At 49.1% G+C, this 11,373-nt stretch overlaps 1 long non-coding RNA gene across 1 annotated transcript in view; it reads left to right on the top strand.

The window, feature by feature from the left end:
* Positions 1–273: 273 nt before the first annotated feature.
* Positions 274–11,373, top strand: part of LOC141091967 (uncharacterized) — a 65,038-nt gene continuing 53,938 nt past the window's right edge. Inside the window, exons 1-2 of the long non-coding RNA XR_012232629.1 lie at positions 274–906; positions 1,174–1,252. This is a non-coding gene — a long non-coding RNA (uncharacterized lncRNA). The remainder of the gene's footprint in view (positions 907–1,173; positions 1,253–11,373) is intronic.

Below are 11,373 nucleotides of genomic sequence, written 5' to 3'. Positions count from 1 at the left end.
ACTTTTTATTTTTTATTTTTTACTTTTTATTTTTTATTTTTTACTTTGTATTTTTTATCTTTTACTTTTTATTTTTTATTTTTTGTTTATTTTTATTTTTTATTTTCTACTATTCTCATTTTATATCTTTATTTTTCCCTTTATTATTTTTCCTTCTTTATTTTTCCTTTTTTCTAATCTTCATAATTCATTTGATTTGAGTTCATAACCTTCTCCATTCTCTCCCCTAGGTCTGACATCACTCTTTTCATTTCTTTTATTTTTAATGTTTGTTTAAGTTTGGACTCCTACGCAATTCAAATGCTGTATATTTACATGTATGATTTGCAATAATACTGTTCGTTTATATTTGTTTCCATATGTTAATTGCCCAGTCTCTTTATATATAGCACACTGCACCTCCCCCCTGATGCGTGTGTCCCACTCAGAGCTACAGCAGTCTCTGCATGGCCTCATTAGGTTTTCTTTGATTGCGCTCTACTGCGCATGTGTGAACAGCCAGCGCCATCTTTTTGGTGGGGATCACTGTGAGACACTACGGCCGTGCTCCAATGCACACGCCCCGGCGTCTGATGTCACTTCCGGTCACATGACCGGACCAGACAGGATAAAAAGCACAGCCTGTGATCCAGCGCTCACTCACTGCTCTGGCACCATTGTGCAGACTTCACACTCCACTGAGCCACCAATAATAGTAAGTACTGTCCCATTGGGACCACTGCTGTACCACCAACCTTACCATGGTCCCTACCCAGGACCACCGCTGCATCACCAACTTTTGTATGGTCCCAATCCAGGACCACCAATCCTGCCACATCTCTAATGTACCCCCTTTTTCTTTGTTTAGCAGTGGCATATTTACCAGTCCACCACCTCTTCAAGGAACAGGATTTAGCGGCAACTTTGGTATATTTCTTTGTTTTCCCTAAATAGAATACAGCTTTTGTCTGGACAGCTAGATACCTGGGCATATTTTTACAGTCCCTCACTGTCTTTTTTGTATACAACTAGCTACGCCACTTATGTCGGTTAATCTGTTTTATCCATCTGTCCTCCAGACACCCAGTTCAGTACTTGATTTTTTTACTCTTTATTTTTTATTTTTTATTTTTTTATTTTTTTATTTTTTTTCTTTGTCACCCTAACGATATGTTCATCTATCCCTACTTACAGAATATGCTATCAACTCATTTATGCCTAGCAGTGACACTATCGATTTGGTGAAAACAGACCCTACATTCAATTGAAAAGGGTATGACCACGCTCCTTCATGTTTCTTATCTACCGCGTTATCTCTCAGTTTCACGTGTTTGATGTCTCCACATCTTTCTAAATAATTCTAGTGCTTATATTCCATGCTCTCTGGATACTATGTGTATATATTTTGTATAAAGTTTACAATTTTTTGATATTTTTATGTATGTATTTTATTACAGCGACTTTGTGATAAAGGCCGATGTGGCCGAAACGTCGTTTGATGTCGCTTCCTCACTGTCAAGCAATAAATTTACTTCACATTAAGTACAATCAGCGTGTGCAGTGACTATACATTGTTTATGCGATTCTGGGACTATCCGTTCCTTCTCACTGGCACCACGAACTCGAAGCCTCTGGCCGAGTGCTAACCATCTGTATTACACTGAAGATGTAGGCCAACCTTCAGCAGCACCTACCACCTCTTCAGCTCGTGTTGGGGCCTCTTCCTCCAGCTCACACACAGCTGGTTCGGCTTCCTCACTGGAACGCCATGGAAGAACCACTGCCACTGTTGTCCAGAGACCCAGTGAAATTCCACCCACTGAACCACGTTCGCAGTCATCATCACACTCCCAGGCCACTCACCAGCAATCGGTAGCACAGGCATGGGAGAAAAAGCGGCCATACTCGGCAAACCATCCCTGAGCACTGGCTCTGAATGCCGGCATTGCCAAACTACTGGCCCTTGAGATGCTGTCATTCAGGCTGGTGGAGACTGACACCTTCCGGAACTTTGTCATTGGCAGTTCCACAATACAATGTGCCCAGCCGCTTTTATTTCAGCAGGCAAGCTGTCCCTGCCCTGCAAAAGCATGTGGAGGGAAAAATTAAAAATGCGCTACTAAATGCCCTCAGTAGCAAGGTCCACCTGACCACCGATGCGTGGACCAGTAGCCATGGACAGGGACGATACCTTTCCCTCACTGCCCATTGGGTCAATGTTGTGGAGCCGGGTACAGATCTGGAGAGTGGCTCTGTACGTATTCTGCCAACTCCAAGGATTGCAGGAATGCAGTCTGTACATATTGAGTCCTCCTCCTACTCTAGTTCCTCGGAATCAGCACTGCGTGAGCCTGTTAGGCCAGATATGAGCACAGGTGTGGCCAAACGTCAACAGGCCGTCCTTAAATTAATTTCTTTGGGGAATCGGAGCCACACAGCACAGGAGCTCTGGAATGCCATCAAGCAGGAGAGCGATGTGTGGTTTGTGCCAGCGAATCTCCAGCCAGGTTTGGTAGTGAGTGACAATGGCCGAAATCTAGTGCAGCTCTGGGCCTAGGCAACCTCACTCACATACCATGTCTGGCACACGTGCTCAATTTGGTCGTGCAGAGCTTTCTGAGGGACTATCCGGATCTTGATGCACTGCTGCACAAGGTTCGCCTAGAGTGTGCTCACTTGCGGCGTTCCAGCATGGCAAGATCGCGCATTGCATCTCTGCAACGCCTGCCAGAACATCGCATCATATGTGACCTCCCCACCAGGTGGAATTCAACGTTACATATGTTGGAGCGGTTGTGTGAGCAGCAGGCAGCAGTAATGGAGTACCAGCTGCATCAGGCGCAAACAAGCCGCACTGTGCGCCGGACACACTTCACCACCACTGAGTGGGCCACTATGAGGGACATCTGCCAAGTTTTGCGTGCCTTCGATGACTCCACGCGGATGGCCAGTGCAGATGATGCACTAATCAGCATGACTGTCCCCCTCATCTGTCTGCTTCAAAAAACCTTACAAGCACTAAGTGAGGAGGTTTTTGAAGAGGTCGAGGATGAGCAGTCAGAAATGCCATCTGCTTCTGGCAAGTCTGCGCAACGTGCTTCCACACAAAGGCCCAGGCAGGGGACACTTAGTGAGGAGGATGACGAGGAGTCAATGGAGGAGGAGGAACACATCTCTCCAGAGGAGGGAGGTACACAAGGCTCTAGTAGTCAGTGTGTACAGCGAGGGTGGGGTGATGCTGAGCAGGCAGAGATGCTGCCTCAAGCTGGGGACAGCGTTTCCGGTCCAGTTGGCAGTCTGCAGCACATGGTTGATTTCATGCTGCAGTGCTTGTTAAATGACCGCCGCATCGCCAACATTCTCCACACGGCTGATTATTGGGTGTACACCCTCCTAGATCCTCGCTACCGGGACAACTTACAAAGCCTCATACCACAGTTGAACCGGGAGCGAAAAATGCGGGAGTACCAAGAAACACTTGTGCAGGCCATCATGTTCTCCATTCCCCCCACAAGTGTTGCTGGTAGTGCTTTTCAAAGCAGCCATGTGGGTAGAGGCAGTGGAGGAAGCTCTGCACAAAGAGGTAGCAGAGGCAGTGCCGCAGGACAAGGCAAGGCCAGTATGGCCCAAATGTGGAAAAGTTTTGTGGGACCGCCACAAACGGCTACACCATCACAGACAGCTCCAGTCAGCAGGAGGCAACGTTTCCGTCAGATGGTGACAGACTACTTGTCGTGCCCTGTTAGTGTTCTCCCAGACGGCTCTTCCCCGTTCAAGTATTGGGTCTCTAAGCTGGATACATGGCCAGAGCTTAGCCAGTATGCATTGGAGGTGCTGGCTTGCCCTGCTGCCAGTGTATTATCGGAACGTGTCTTTAGTGCTGCAGGTGGTGTGGTAACAGACCGTCGCACGCGACTATCCGCCGATAATGTTGACCGGCTTACTTTTGTGAAAATGAACAAGGCCTTGATCTCACCTGAATTTGCCAGTCCTCTTCCAGAATAAATAATTGGCTGGCAACAGGATCCAGGTCTCCTGTTGTGTTCATGTTTCTATGACCTGAACTTTATTTCCTGGGCTACAGCAACGCCCATTGTTGCTCAGAAGTGCTGTCCGCACAGACAAAACACTCGCTCATGTGTAAGTGGGGTTCGGTAACGTCAGCTGATCCCCTGCTGTGTGTACGGCAAACTCTCCTGCTGCCTACAACTTCTGACTACCTCTGATTTAATATGTTCTCTGATTTGCCCTCTGTCTCCACTCTGTTTTGAGTATTTCCTCCGGCCTACAACACCGCCTGTTTCTGCTCTCAAGTGCCATCTGCACAATCCACACTTGTTCCTGTGGTACCTGGGTCCTGTAACATCTGCTCATCTCCAGAGTTGAGCATGGCAATGTCTCCTGCTTTGTCTACATTCCCACTACTTGTAGTGGAAATGTGGACAGAGCAGGAGACATTGCCTGACTCACCTCTAGGGAGAAGCTGCTGTTACAGAACCCCAGTAACACAGGAACAAGTGTGGGTTGTGCAGACGGCATTTCAGAGCAGCAACTGGCGTGGTTGGAAGCCAGAGGAAATACTCAAAACAGAGTAAAGACAGAGGCCTAATTGGAGTACGTTGACAGTTAGTAGTAGTCTAGAAACAATCGCAAACTGCCACCAAGTAGGCCTCGGCCTACTACCTGATTTTTCCCTGGGCTCCGACACCGCCAGTTGGTGCTCAGAAGTGCTGTCCGCACAGACAAAACACTCGCTCATGTGTAAGTGGGGTTCGGTAACATCAGCTGATCCCCTGCTGTGTGTATGGCAAAGTGTCCTGCTCCCTCCACAGTCAAACAACCTCAGATTTACACCTGGCTCCAAGTAGGCCTCGGCCTACTACCTCATTTTCCCTGGGATCCGACAACGCCAGTTGGTGCTCGGAAGTGCTGTCCACACAGAAAAACACACTTGTTCATGTGAAAGTGGGGTTCGGTAACGTCAGCTGATCCCCTGCTGTGTGGAGGGCAAACTGCTGCTGCCTCCAAATTTTAGCTACTTCAGATTTAAACATTCTCTGATTTGGCCTCTGTCTCCACTCTGTCTCTAGTATTTCCCCTGACCTCCAACACCGCCAGTTCCTGCTCACAGTTGCCGTCCACGCATTCCACACGTGTTCCTGTGTTACTGGGGTTCTGTTACGTCAGCAGATCCCCCAATGTGTGTCCGCCACTGTCTCCTGCGCTGTCCACCTTCCCACTGCAAGCGGTGGGAATGTGGACAGAGCAGGAGACAGTGGCAGACAAACATCAGGGGATCTGCTGACATTACAGAACACCAGTAACACAGGAACACGTGTGGATTGGGCAGACGGCTACTGTACGCATAAACTGGCGGTGTTGGTAGTCACGTGAAATCCTGGAAATAGAGTGGAGACAGATGCCTAATTGGAGCATGTTGACAGTCTGTTGTAGCCTACGAACAATCTAAAACTGCCACCAAGTAGGCCTCGGCCTGCACCCTGGTTCTCCCTGGGCTCCAACAACGCTAGTTGGTGCTCGGAAGTGCTGTCCACACAGAAAAACACACTCGTTCATGTGAAAGTGGGGGTCGGTAACGTCGGCTGATCCCCTGCTGTGTGGAGGGCAAAGTGTCCTGCTCCCTCCAAAGTCAAAATACCTCAGCTTTACACCTGGCTCCTAGTAGGCCTCGGCCTGCACCATGATTGTCCCTGGGTTCCAACAATGCTAGTTGGTGCTCGGAAGTGCTGTCCACACAGAAAAACACACTCGTTCATGTGAAAGTGGGGGTCGGTAACGTCGGCTGATCCCCTGCTGTGTGGAGGGCAAAGTGCCCTGCTCCCTCCAAAGTCAAAATACCTCAGCTTTACACCTGGCTCCTAATAGGCCTCGGCCTGCACCATGATTGTCCCTGGGCTCCAACAACGCCAGTTGGTGCTCGGAAGTGCTGTCCACACAGAAAAACACACTCGTTCATGTGAAAGTGGGGTTCGGTAACGTCAGCTGATCCCCCTGCTGTGTGGAGGGCAAACTGCTGCTGCCTCCAAATTGTAACTACTTCAGATTTAAACATTCTCTGATTTGGCCTCTGTCTCCACTCTGTCTCTAGTATTTCCCCTGACCTCCAACACCGCCAGTTCCTGCTCACAGTTGCCGTCCATGCATTCCACACGTGTTCCTGTGTTACTGGGGTTCTGTAACGTCAGCAGATCCCCCAATATGTGTCCGCCACTGTCTCCTGCGCTGTCCACCTTCCCACTGTAAGCGGTGGGAATGTGGACAGAGCAGGAGACAGTGGCAGACACACATCAGGGGATCTGCTGACATTACAGAATCCCAGTAACACAGCAACACGTGTGGATTGGGCAGACGGCTGCTGTACGCATAAACTGGTGGTGTTGGTGGTCACGTGAAATCCTAAAAACAGAGTGGAGACAGATGCCTAATTGGAGCACGTTGACAGTCTGTTGTAGCCTACAAACAATCTAAAACTACCACCAAGTAGGCCTCGGCCTACAACATGATTGTCCCTGGGCTCCAACAACGCCAGTTGGTGCTCGGCAGTGTCTTTGGCACGGGGACTCCCTGTTGCCCAGCCTGGTTCCAGCACGCCTGCTGTTTCCGGGTAGTGTCAAGGTCACTATGCCACCAATCCGTTGTCCTGTCATCTTGCGGCTGGGTTAGCCGACTCTACGGTGCCTGCAGTTTAGGTGACTCCTATGTGGGCTGCGGGAACTGGCACTGAAGGCTGGATCCGTAGTGCCAATGGGACATGGACCCCCTGTAGGACTGTGGGTTTCGGTAACTGCGGCCAGCTTGCGGCCTGGCTACTTTGCTTTCAATGGGTACCTTCTGCTACCCACCCGGGTTCCAGCACTGTCTGCTGGTTCTCGCCAGAGCCTTTGGCCTAGGTGCCTCCATCTCGGTATCCGAGGTCCAGCACCGTCAGCTGGTCCTTGGTAGTGCTTTCTAGCACAGGTACCTCCTGCCTAGTAACCGTGATCCAGCACCGTCAGCTGTTCCTCGGTAGTGCCATTGGCTCTTGTAGCTTTTGCTACCCATCTGGGTTCCAGCACCGTCACCTGGTTCTCGGCAGTGTCTTTGGCACGGGGACTCCCTGTTGCCCAGCCTGGTTCCAGCACGCCTGCTGTTTCAGGGTAGTGTCAAGGTCACTATGCCACCAGTCCGTTGTCCTGTCGTCTTGCGGCCGGGTTAGCCGACTCTACGGTGCCTGCAGTTTAGGTGACTCCTATGTGGGCTGCGGGAACTGGCACTGAAGGCTGGATCCGTAGTGCCAATGGGACATGGACCACCTGTAGGACTGTGGGTTTCGGTAACTGCGGCCGGCTTGCGGCCTGGCTACTTTGCTTTCAATGGGTACCTTCTGCTACCCACCCGGGTTCCAGCACTGTCTGCTGGTTCTCGCCAGAGCCTTTGGCCTAGGTGCCTCCATCTCGGTATCCGAAGTCCAGCACCATCAGCTGGTCCTTGGTAGTGCTTTTTAGCACAGGTACCTTCTGCTTAGTAACCGTGGTCCAGCACCGTCAGTTGGTCCTCGGTAGTGCCATTGGCTCTTGTTCCTTCTGCTACCCATCCGGGTGCCAGCACTGTCTGCTGGTTCTCGCCACAGCCTTTGGCCTAGGTGCCTCCATCTCGGTATCCGAGGTCCAGCACCGTCAGCTGGTCCTTGGTAGTGCTTTTTAGCACAGGTACCTTCTGCTTAGTAACCGTGGTCCAGCACCGTCAGTTGGTCCTCGGTAGTGCCATTGGCTCTTGTTCCTTCTGCTACCCATCCGGGTGCCAGCACTGTCTGCTGGTTCTCGCCAGTTTCTCAGCCTTCTTGTACCTTCTGCTACATTTCCAAGATCAAGCTTTTTGAAATTGTCTTTGGTAATCCTTATTGATCTCCATGACGATGACCCTGATGATGACGACCCTGAAGACCACACCAAAGAAGACCAGAAATATGACCCTAAATAATAAGACCAAGAGGACAAAGAACATGAAGACAACCACCAAGATACAGAACAAAAGACAGAAGAACAAGAAGCAGAAGAAGCAAAAGCAGAAGAACAGAAAGCAGAAGAACATTAAGCATAAGACAAAAAATCAGCATAGAAGAAATCAAAATTATAAGCAGAAGAAGACTAAGCAGTAAATGGGGGTGAGTCCGTTCCTCCTCGTGGTGCCCCTGGAAAATGCTTGCTGATGCAGGCCAAACTGAACGCGGACAAATCCTGTTGTAAATCTTTTGTGACAGGCAGAACGTAAGGTGTAATCTTATAACTTTTATAGATAAGTACTACAGGAATGCCTGTCACCATAAGAAAATGAAGAAAAAGAAGAATAGGAAGAAGATGAAGAAATAGCATATGAAAATTAATAATAGCTGAATAAGAAGAATATGAAGAATGGAAAAAAAAAATTAATGTGAAGAAGAAGAAGAAGATGAATAAGGTGAAGAAAAAGTTGATGAAAAAATGCTACTGCTGCGGATCATGAAGGAGAAAGTGTGGGAGATGTGCAAAAGAAGGTGAAGAGCATGGAAGTTGCGAAACATACATATCTGACTAAATATAAAAAAGTTAATATAGTCAATATCTTTTTAACTCCGAACGTCTTGAAAAAAAAAATTGGAATTAATGCTATGCCATGTGATTTGAATAAACCACTATGCTTTTAATGTCTCCTCCACCTCCCACAATAAATTCTACATGATTCTTATTTGTTTTCAATTATGTAGAATTAGCCAACAAGGAAATAAAGGCCTTTTTTTAATTCCGATACCGGAAGTCCCATTCACTTGAATGGGACTTCCGGTATCGGAATCGGCGATACCCGATATTTTTTTCGTATCGGGCGATACCGTCCGATACGATATTTTTGGGTATCGAACGGTATCGCTCAACACTAATAATCAGACATGTAGGCCAATGTTCCAGGTGTCAATAAGGCACTGCGATTGCTGGGTGGAGGAGCACTTTCTGGCAAATCCACATCCCTCCAGTCACGCACAAACCCTGTACCTGACCTTGCCATGCCAACATTTTTTCTTGCCCCCTGAGAAGCATCTTCCTCCCCAAAATAATCATCCCCATCATCCTCCTCCTCCTCCTCCTCCTCCTCCTCCTCCTCCTCCTCTTCTTCCTCCACCTCATCCACGAGACTTCCCTGACCAGACAATGACTGACTGTCATCAAGGCTTCCCTCCTCCTCTTCCTCCTCGGCTGCAGACGCCTGCTCCTTAATGTGCATCAAAGTTTGCATGAGCAGACGCATAAGTGGGATGCTCATGCTTATGTTGGTGTCATCTGTGCTTACCAGCCATGTGCATTCCTCAAAACACTGAAGGACTTTACAGAGGTCTTTCAGCTTCGACCACTGCACACCAGACAATTCCATGTCTGCCTGCAAACTGCCTGCCCGTGTATCCTCCCACAAATGAATTACAGCCTGCCTCTGTTCGCACAGCCTCTGAACCATGTGCAGGGTGGAGTTCCACCTTGTTGCAATGTCAATAATTAGGTGGTGCTTGTGAAGGTTGAGCAATTGCTGCAGCTTCTGCATACGACTGGAGTGTATGGACGACCGGCGGATGTGTGAGCACAGTCTTCGCACCTTATGGAGCAGGGGTGCTAACTCCGGATAATTAATGAGGATGCACTGCACCACCAGGTTCAAGGTGTGAGCCAGGCAAGGTATGTGTCTGAGTTTTGAAAGGGCTATGGCTGCCACAAAATTCCGGCCATTATCACTAACTACCTTGCCTGCCTCAAGATGTAGACTGCCCAGCCATGACTCAGTTTGTTGCTGCAAGTAGTCGACCAGTACCTCCGCGGTGTGTCTGTTGTCGCCCAAACACATCATCTTCAACACAGCCTGCTGACGCTTACCACTAACTGTTCGATAGTGGGACACCTCGTGTGCAACACTGGCAGCTGCGGATGGAGTGCTCGTGTGACTGCGCTCTGTGGACAAGCTTTCACTTCTGGAGGAGGAGGAGGGTCGAACACCTACAGCCAACTGCTTCCTATACCGTGGGCTAGGCAGCACTGTCCCACTGCCGCTGTCCCCTGTGGACACTGCATCCACCACATTAACCCAGTGCACAATGATGGACACGTAACGGCCCTGGCCATGCCTCCTGGACCATGTATCTGTTGTGAAGTGCATCTTTCCACTCACTGATTGCTTGAGTGCATGGACAATGCTGTCTTTCACATGCATGTGGAGGGCTGGGATGGCTTTTCACGAAAAGAAGTGCCGACTGGGTAGGTCATAGCGTGGTACTGCGTAGGCCATGAGCTCGCGGAAAGCTTTGCTTTCCACCAACCGGCAGGGCATCATCGCTAACGAGATTAGTTTGGCAGTGTGGGCGTTCAAAGCCAGTGTACGCGGATGTGAGGATGAGTACTTTCTTGCCCTACTCAGAGTTTCTGATAGGGTGAGCTGGACTTGAGAGCTTCATATGGTGGAACTAGCCGTGGACATGGTGGACTGAGAGAGGGTTGGTGATGGTGTTGGTGTTGGTGGTGTTGCTGATGGCCTAGATTCAGTCTTTCATAGCAATAACATTGTGATTCCATGACTGCTTTGCCCTTGCAATGACACCTCGACATTTGCTGCTGGTGGTTTGCTAACCGGTGGGCTTACAGTGGTGGAAGTGATGTAGCGTTGCTGACTACCTTCATTCGGAGCAGGTGCACATGTGGTACATGAGGTTTGGTAGTCCGTCCACGCTTGCAAGTGCATGGTGTTTAAATGTCTAAGCATGCAACTGGTATTCAAATTTCTCAGATTTTTCCCTCGGCTAAAGGTCTTTGTGCACTTCTTACAGATAACTTTTACCTGATCATTAGGATTTTGTTCAAAAAAGTGCCGCACTGCAATCTTCCTACTATGGAAGACATTTTGAGACCTTGCACGCTGTGCTAATTTGACCGTCTGGCCAAGCTGTCCTGCAACCCTTTTGGTTTTTGCAACACGTTTTTGGACTGCTACAGTCCTGCCAGATAACAGCTGTTGCAATGTCGTTGCCTTCTGAGCTATTGGCAGCGGCATGCTCTTCTCCCAATGGATGCCAATCTGGGTCAACAACTGGGTCATCCATTACCTCCTCTTCAATTTCATGTGCACTTTCCTCTGTGTCACCGTGTAAGGTGGTATAGTATGCGGGAAGGGGCACCTGAGTTTCATCAGGGTCTGATTCTGCCTCAGTACACTGCGAGGACAATGTAGTGCTCTGAGTGAATGTACCAGCAGAGAAATCTAGCAGTGGCTGTGCATCAGGGCACTCTATGTCAGATTCATCTTGGACTGGGGAATTCACGATTTGACTTGCTAACCCAGGCATGGTATGTGAAAAGAGCTCCATGGAGCAATCGGTAGTGTGGC

Source organism: Dendrobates tinctorius, unplaced genomic scaffold, assembly GCF_039654945.1.
Source record: "Dendrobates tinctorius isolate UK_male_01 unplaced genomic scaffold, ASM3965494v1 ptg000008l, whole genome shotgun sequence".
NCBI classification, from domain to species: domain Eukaryota; kingdom Metazoa; phylum Chordata; class Amphibia; order Anura; family Dendrobatidae; genus Dendrobates; species Dendrobates tinctorius.
Note: the sequence above shows the minus strand (reverse complement) of the source record. Positions and strands in the feature narration are given on the sequence as shown.